This window comes from Camelus ferus, chromosome 2 (genome assembly GCF_009834535.1).
Source record: "Camelus ferus isolate YT-003-E chromosome 2, BCGSAC_Cfer_1.0, whole genome shotgun sequence".
Classification (NCBI taxonomy): domain Eukaryota; kingdom Metazoa; phylum Chordata; class Mammalia; order Artiodactyla; family Camelidae; genus Camelus; species Camelus ferus.
Window position 1 is genome coordinate 37,473,860 of NC_045697.1, and position 9,431 is coordinate 37,483,290.

Sequence of the window (9,431 nt, forward strand, 5' to 3'; positions counted from 1 at the left end):
GTTACCACTCACTTGTTAAAATATTTAATTGTCTAGACATTCAGAAGTTAACTTGCTCAAGAAGTTGCAAGAGGTTAAGACTTGCCCAAGTTCACTTAGCCATGTTCGTGGAGTCGAGATTTGAATTTTGATCTGAGTTTCTGCACCTCAGTGGTGGCAAGTGCCTGGTCTTCCCACGCTCCATCTCCCCTCCATGTCTGTGCAGACATCGCTCATCTACCACAGCAGTCTACCATGGAGACAAGGTGCCTTAGAAATCTAAGGCACAGCCTTTTCCAGGAAGCCCATACAAGTCAGTTGGAGTTAGCCTAAGGAGAGACTTACCTGTAACCCTTAGATGATCACCATGTTTCAGGTTTCTTGAGGCACAGGTGTTCTCTCTAAGATGCGCCTGAGGTTTCTAGCATAGTGTTTCATGAGTGATTAATTAATATTTTTTGAATGAATAATTAAACATTCCATCAGCATGAGCAAGGGAGGAAATGGGTCCAGGAAAGACAGGAAACATACAATGTTACCGAGAATGGGACCTTGGAAGTCAGCCTCATGTCACACTAGGGGGTGAGGCTTTGTGGGGAACAGAGAAGGGGAACTAGGAAAGTGCCTTTGGGCAGCCTTACCGAGGCCTGCACAGCTGCTTTGTGGGAACCAGGAGACAAGAAGTAAAGAGGGCTTGGGTGGCTGCGGAGGGTGGGGAGAAAGGGAAAGTGGCAGAAGTTCTCTTCCTTATTCAGAAATGAGGAGAGCCGAGGAAGCTACCAAGATGGCCCTGGGCTGGAGGTACAGAAACAAGACAGGAGACCTGCACCCCAGGCTTAGCCTTGGGACGGTCCTGCAGAGCCAGCATGTCCAAGGAGAAACATCTCCCGGTAGGGGTCTTGGGACCACCTTGGCTATCAGGAAGTACCAGCTGGACAGGCTTCGAGTGAATATTTGTGAAGGAAAGTGTATGAGTCTGCTGGAGCTGCTGTAACACAGTACCACAAACTGGGGGGCTGAAACAACTGTTACCTATTGCCTCACAACTCTGGAGGCTGTAAGTCCAAGATCAAGGCATTGGCAGAAGTCCTTCTGAGGGCTGTCAGAGAGCATCGGTCCCTCGCCTCTCTCTTAACTTCTAGGGGTTTGCTGGTGATCCTCGGCATCCCCTGGCTTGTAGATCTCGGCCCTCCTCCCATGGTGTTCTCCCTCTGTGTGTCTGTGTCCAAATTCCTTTTTATAAGGACGGATTAAGGGCCCACTCCACTCCAGTGTGACCTCATCTTAACTAATTACATCTGCAATGGACTCATTTCCAAACAAGGTCAATTCTGAGGTACCGGATGTTACCGTTACGACTTCAGCATATGAACTTGGTAGGACACAACTCAATCCATGACAGAAGAGTCTCAGGTGAACTGTTCCTCATTAGAGTCCTGAAATTGGCCCTCTAAAAACTAAAAGTGATCTCCAAAGTGCTTACTTCAGAGCACTCTTTTCAATTATTGTATTAGTTAGAACAGTGTCTAGAACACTGCCTGGTCTGTAGCCAACACTCAGTACTTGCTGAATGATGCTTTCTGCTCCTCCTTGGATCTTGCCTCCTGGCCTGCCCTCCCTGGTCCTCCTCTTGTTTTTCTCTATCACCCTTCCAAAGGTCACAATTGCACAGGGTCTGGTCCTTAATGTCTTCTTCCTGTCTGACATGCTCCCACCAAACACTGGTCTATCTCATCTCATCCCCAGGATGTGGCTGTCACCTACAAGCAGATTTCCAACTCTGTCTCTGACATTTCTAGCCTTGGCTAGACTAGGGTTGCCAGATAAAACATCCAGTTAAATGTCCCATGCAACACTGGGGACATAGATACTAAAAATGTATTTATTGTTTATCTGAAATTCAGACTTAACTGGTGTCCTATATTTTAATAACCCTTGTGTAGACTTGGGGAATATTCAAGGTCCAGTATGTGGATGAAATGTAGTTTCACTGTTTGTAAAAAACAGAGCAGGAACTTTATTTTAGTGAAGGTCTGTAGGTGGCAAATCTTCTTAGTTTTTGCTGTCTAAATTACCTCAAAAATATTTTCATTGGATATAAAACTCAAGGATAGCAATTATATTTTTCAGCATGCTTATTTCCACTCTCTTCTGGTCTCCATTGTTGCTATTGGGAAGTCAGATCAATCTATTCTTTTGAAGATAGTTATCTGTCTTTTTTTTTTTTTCTTTATTCTTCTAACATTCTCTTTGTCTTTGGTTTCATTGTGATATGTCTAAGCTTGAATTTCTTTCTATTTATCTGATTGGGGATTCTCTGGACTCTTTGAATCTATGGATTGGTGTTTTTCATCGATACCGGGAAATTCTCAGCCCTTTTTAAATTGCCTCTGCCCATCCTGTTTCTCTTCTCCGTCTGGGATTCCAATTCATTGCATCTCAGAACCTCTCACTCTGTCCTCCATGTCTCTTAATCTGGCTTTCATATGTTCCTTCTTTTTGTCTTTCTGGGCTGCCTGCAAGGTAGTTTCTATTCTTCCTGTTATCTGAATCCCCCTTCAGCTCCTGCCCACAGAGAATATTTTTAGCACCTTTATTGAGGTATAATTAACATACCATAACACTCACTCATTGTAAGTGTATAATTCAGTGATTTTATTAAAATTTTAGAGTTATGCAACCATCCCCACGGTTTTAGAACATGATCCCCCAAATTTCTCTCATGTTTGTTTGCAGCTGATGAGTATTCAAATTATTTGAACGAATTAAATTTCAGTGATTCTTGCTTTGTAAGATGACACTGCATATTTGATTCTCTTACAACATGTACTCACTCTTTCAGTCATTTAGGTCTCTGGGAACTTTCTAGATGTTTAGTGATACCTGATATGTTGCCTTGTTTGGATAATTCTCTGTGATGATAATGGCAATGGTGAGGAAGATGGTGATGATAGATACCATTTGTTGAATGCCTGGACCTATATTAGATGTCGTATGTCCGTTAGCATAACTGACACCATCTTTGGCCCGCACAGGTCCTCTTGTTCTTCCACTGACCCTACCCAGGACTGTATTGTGCAGTAAATCACTTCTCTGTCGTTAAGGGCTTTGTTGCTAATAGGTATTGTTTAATAATCATTACGGCCTCTGTGCTCCTGTAGTCTCCAGACAATGGTGAAGACCTTTGTTGACATATTCCCAGTGCCCATGAGACTAGTTACTGATTCATAAATCTTGACTTAGGAATGCACTCCCTGTTTCCAAGCATGTACCCCCATGCCCGACGTGATCTATAAAATTGTTCCATTGGCCTCTCAGCAGTGTGGAGTGTAGGTGTAAATACTTTCAGATGGTTGTCCGCCCCATCCACCCTGTGAGTAGGTTGCCCTATAAGAAAGTGATCCATTGATAAAATAGAGCTGCCTGCCTCACTTTTCCATCTCAAGACACCTTCTCAGTTTGATGGGCATTTTTCTTCATCCTCCAATAGATGTGTTACACACATTACCTTATTTAAAGCCTCAAAATAACACTAGGAGGTAAGTACGATTTATCTCCATTTAAAGGTGAGAAAACTGCCTCTGAGCGGCTCACCCCCTTCCCTGAAACCTCACAGCTATGAGCAGTGGACTTGGGAGGCAAGCTCTTGGTTTTTTGACCTCCAAGTTTTAAACAGCAATGTCGCCCTCAGCCAGCTGGTATGGGCAAGCTCCTTATTGTCCTTCTTGGGCTTTGGATGTTGTTTTAGCCATTTCCTTTCACCTTCAAAAACACAAGAGAAGGGGAAGAAAGCAAATCAACCATTTTGTTACCTATTACCAGCTGCTCTAAACGTTAGTGAGAATGGTGGTCGAGGCTCCAGAATAATCTGTTCATTTCCTAGCTTCGTGATCTGCCTCCTCCCTTATGTACCCTGTGAACTTCCTCTTATCCTTAAAGAACATTTCCCCCTTTATATTTCTCAGAACAATTTTATTCATTCGAGCCTGGTAAGGAAAACAAAACATTGTGTTGGTAGAGGGGCTGGGGTCTGAAGTGCAGAGAGGAGCGTTAGAGAGGGAGGCCCAATCACGAATTTCAGATCAGTGAGCATGAGGGTGGAAATACCACATTTCCTTTGCTTCAACAGTTGTTATTGTTGCTTATAAATGAACAAGCTGTCACCCATATGCCTCCTTCACTGTCGATTCCACTTTCGTTGGTTAAGTGCAGCTTTTATGATGTGAGTTCTATGAGGGGTTTAACCTCACACGGCCTCTGTCCTCAGGGTAAATGCTCCTAATTGAAATGAATGTTCTCAAGGGGCTCACCTTGGTGTCTTCGTCCATGGTTGGCTCTGAAAGTGTGTGTGCTTTTCAAGCAGGACCCTGGTGGATTTTATGAGACTGACCTTTTTCTTTGTGGTCTGTGGCTTAGCAGCTGCTCTTGTTCTGTAGCTAGTGAAAAGTGAGGCCATGCAAGAACTCTGGCCATGGCTGTCTGTCTCAGGATGTAAACAGACATTCTAGGGCAGCTGAAAACATTTGTGTCCACACGACAGGCCACCTGACCCGAGTGCAGAACCTCCCTTACACAGCATCATTTGCTTCTAATCAGGGTATGTTTTACTCTTGGGGAGTATGTGGTATAGAAAGCTTGTACGGGTGAACTGACTTTCTTCACTGCTTGCATCCAAATATTCCAGTTGACATTATAATCTGATGTGAAAATGGTTTTGGTTTGGTGAGCTAATCAATCAGCAACCACTAGGAGCAGCTTTGTTGAGAGGGGATACAGAGACCTCAAACAGGTTCAGCAAAAAAGAGTGCTGTGGTCGATTAGTTATGTCTGCCTGGACATGTCCCCCCTTTTCCACAGCTACCCCAGGACTCTCTAGTCCATCACAGACCACAGTTGGGAAACCACTGAAAGTTCCCTGCAGTTTAGCAGCTTGAAATCCCATCCTACCTTGGTGTGGTTGACTGTGACTCTTGCTGGAAGGTTTCTGGTCCTGGGGCACTTGGGGAGCATTTCCCAGCCTCCTAAAGAGAGACTCCTCTTTGAATTCATCAGGAAGATACTGGAGGAAGTCCATCTTCCTTGTCTGTAAGTTTTCCAGACTTCTCTGGCACCAAGGCTGTTATTTTTAAATTTCTTTCTAATTTGTATGTAATATACTATAGTTTTGAAATGATTTGTTCAATTCTTACTCCCCCTTAGGTAATGAATGTTAACTTTGATATAGTTCCTTCTATATCTTTCTATGATATATATATACACACTTATATATACGTATACATATATATATACATATATATATATATATATATATACACACACACACACACAATTCTTGTTCTTTAAAGAAATGGAATCAATCTATATTCTAAAATTTACAGTTTTTAAGTTTTTTATTTTTTATCCCAAGCTCCTAATTTATCCTTCCCCTGCCTTTCCCTTTAAGTAACTGCAAGTTTGTTTTCTATGTCTGTGAGTCTATTTCTGTTTTATAAATAAGTTTCTTTGTATCTTTTTTTAGATTCCACATTTAAGTGATATCATATGATATTTGTCTTTCTCTGTCTGACTTGCTTCACTTAGTATGATAATCTGTAGGTCCATCCACGTTGCTGCTAATGGCATTATTCATCCCTTTTTATGGCCGAGTAGTATTCCATTGTACATATACACCGCATCTTCTTTATCCAGTCATCTTTCGATGGACATTTAGGTTGTTTCCATGTCTTGGCTATTGTAAATAGTGCTGCTATGAACATTGGGGTGCAGGTATCTTTTTGAATTAAGATTCCCTCTGGATATACACCCAGGAGTGGGATTCCTGGATCATATGGTAACTCTATTTTTAGTTTTTTAAAGAACCTCCATACTGTCCTCCATAGAGGCTGCACCAATTTACATTCCCATCAACAGTATAAGAGGGTTCTTTTTCTCCACATTCTCACCAACATTTAATTTTTGTAGATTTTCTGATGATGGCCATTCTGACCAGTATGAGGTGATACCTCATTGTATACAACTTACATTTTTAACTTCCACTGTATCATGATTATTACTCCAGATCACTACATGTAAATTAAACTTATAATTTCCCATAGCATGGACATACCAAAAGCCTGATGTTTCCAGATAAGAAATGTACTGCTGTTGGAAATCTGAGACCTTATATTTTTTTAGTCCACTTCTAACAAATGTAAGGTTGGCATACATTTGTTTGGGTTAAAAACAAAGTAGGGGGAAGTATGTAATAATAGACTTTAGTCAGTTTATTAAATAAAGATGACCCCCATGAGGAAGCCAAGAGCAGTGCCAGGCAAAGGGCACGTGCTCATTAAAGGTTAATTAAATCTGAAAGTATAATATCCTTTAGTAAGTAAAAAAAGGGCTGAGAGAGTAGAAGGAATATTAGTGTGCCTGGACTGATTTTTATTCAATGTATTTTAAAAGTAAGATTATTAGCTTTTCTTAGCTGTCTAAAGGAAATTGGAAGAAAAGGAGTTATTTTCCAATCACATACATGCATCTACAGTTGCCTATGATTAAAATAAAGCCAAACCACACTAGGGTTACATTAGATATTCCCTGCTCAGATAACAATGGGTTATCACTTTCTCTTTGAACTGTTCTCCAATGATGGCAACTCCCCTACGCCCAAGAATGTCAATCCTCAGCCCTGTTTGGGCTGATGAGTAAAGATCAGCCTGCTCTTAAACGACAACGAAAATAGCTGCACTCCAGGTACTTGTCAGGCCATATAACCTCCACCTCCCTGACATTCAGAAGCCGTCAAAAAGCCTAGTTGATGGAAACAATGCTTATGCACAATTATCTAAAGAATAATTGGTTCATGTCTCCTCCCCTGTGAAATTCAAGTCCTATCCTTGAACATAAGACAGCCGCGTGCCCAGACGACGCTATACTGCACCATAACCCCAGAAACGCTTTTGCTGAATTGTATTTTGGGGTATTCCATCAGCTTCCACTTCAGAATAAAGAAATTGTGAAAAGAACATTATCATGATTAATGTTTGGTGTTTGGAGGCGAGAAGACCTGAATGTTAATTCCAGCTTTGCCATTTGTTAGCTTGAAGACTTTAGGTGCGTCATGTAATTTCTCAGAGCCTCAGTTGCCTCATTTGTTAAATAGAAAGAAGAAGAGCTCCCAGCTCACAGGCTAAATTAAATGTGATAATCCCTGGTAAGTGCTGGCAGTACGGTGCTCCGTGTATGTTCTTCCTGAAGCAGCCTTGGCTGAGGGTCTTGACATCTGAGGGTTCGACTTTCCATTTCCTACGCCTGTGACTCTCAGAGAGTCCCCTCAAATATGTCCCCGGCCTCCCTGGCAGGTCCCCACTCGCCTCGTCCCCCATTCTGGGCAAACTGAGCATGATGCCTTCTATGAACCTGGGCTTTAAAAAGACGAAGGTTACTAAAGGGAGGGGACGTTGTCTTCTGGCAACTTCTGCCGGTCGTACAAATTAAGCTTTCAACAAATTATACTGCCACATCTGAAAAAGAGTTTTTCAGCCTGGCCAGTGTTTCATGAAAGTGCACAGAATACAACTCAGGGCTTTGCTATTTGTCTAATCTGGCCATGGGCTGGTCCCAACAAGTAGAAGCGTTTCAGCTGTGGGCTCCAGAGAGCACCCTGAAAAGCACACGCTACGCAGTACAGAGCACCGTCCTCATCACTGTTTTCAGGGGACTTGGATTTATTATAAAAGACGCAGACAGACATGATGGAGGAAACTTCTTCAGATCTGTCGAATCCCACTCAAACGCTGCTCAGTGCCGAAGTGACTTCATATGGGTCCTTAAAGCTCTGTCGGGTTGGACTCACCATCTTTGAAATGAGATGGTCATGATATAACAGTGGTTTTCAAAATACTCAGTAAACACAAGGTTGGGAATGGGTGGGGGTTTGTGTCTCTACCCTTGGTTTAACCAGAACTACCTCACGTTTATCTGGTTTATGTATCGGGTTAGAAGAAAGAGGTCTGCTACTCAAAGGCAGGAAAAGGTGGTAAAAACCACTAGACTGGTTGATCTCTTAAGTCCGCAATTCTGTGAATGCAGCAGCATCTGCTGAGAAGAGGTGATGACCTTTCTCTTGCATGTTGTCCCCCACCCCAGGCCTTCTCTGAGACGTGAGCAAATGATAAATGCAGCCCTGGCTGTGACTCTGAACCCAGACACGAACGGTCAGGCCTGAACCCTTCTGGGATGCACACAGCCCCTTGGGAAACGTGCATTATGTCGTAACGCCTCCTCCCCTGGCTTCAGTGATCCCTCTCCCTTGCTTTATTCCCAACCCCACCCCCCATCAACTCCTAGTCTTGCTTTGGGTTCCACAGGTTTGCAGTAGATGAATCAAGACTGGGGTGGCCAGTTGTACCCCTTCTCTCTGGGCTGCCTTAGCTGCTGCTTGGGCATTTTCCCTACTAGCTAAGTGAAGCCTACCATTCTAGAGTCTGAGGCACTACCTTCAAAGTTACAGCAGATAATGTTAATCAATCCTTTAATGCTAATTATCCAACATTTTCCAAGGACCTGCTCTGTATGAGGCACAGGACTGGGTGCCAGATTTACAGTGATCAACAAGACAGAGATGGTGCCTTCCAGAAACGTCCAGGTTCCTGGGGGAGGCTGGGCATATGTGCACCACTTAATACAATGGGATTGGGGTACACACAGTGACTCAGGAGCACAGAGAAAGGAAGAGTCCTCTTTGCCTGGGGAATTGGAAGAGATATTACGGTGCTTGGAATAGACAACAAATATTTATTGAATGTTTATTTAACTCTGAAGCTAGACTGCTTGGAATTGAATTCCAGCTCCATCACTTTATCAGATGTGTGACTTTTGACAAGTTATGTAACTTCTCTGTGTCTCAGTTTTCCCAACTAAAAAAAAAAAATGTGCTGACCTCACCTCACAGGGTTGCTGTGAGGATTAAGAGTTAACACAGGTAAGGTCCTTAAAACCGTGTTTGGTGCTCAGTCAGTGGGTCAGTGCACTCCGTGGTCCTGCTATGACCACGGGTATTGAACAGGAGTCGGCAGTGTAAAGGACTGGAAGATAGTGTAAGGAATCCAGATGAAAAACAAGCGTTCCTTTCAGATACTCACTGAGGAAACTTGCTCTTATCAGAACTTAAAAAACAAAAAAACAAAAACAAAAACTGGTCCAGGATCCACAGTTCCCTGAATTTGCTGCCCTTTCCCCACCCTCACTGTCCTCTCCACCCCTCCCTCTCCTCTCCTTTCCTTTCCTCTTTCTCCTCCAGTCCTTCTCCTTTTTCCATACTCCATCCTCTTTTCCTTCCCTCTATCTTCTCGTCCTCTCTGATCCCTCCTCTCCTTCCCTCCAACTCCCTTCAGCCCTGTGAGATCTGCTCTTTCCATCCTCCCTTTCCCCCCTCCTCCTTTCCCTGTATCCCTGGTCCTGCTCCCCCT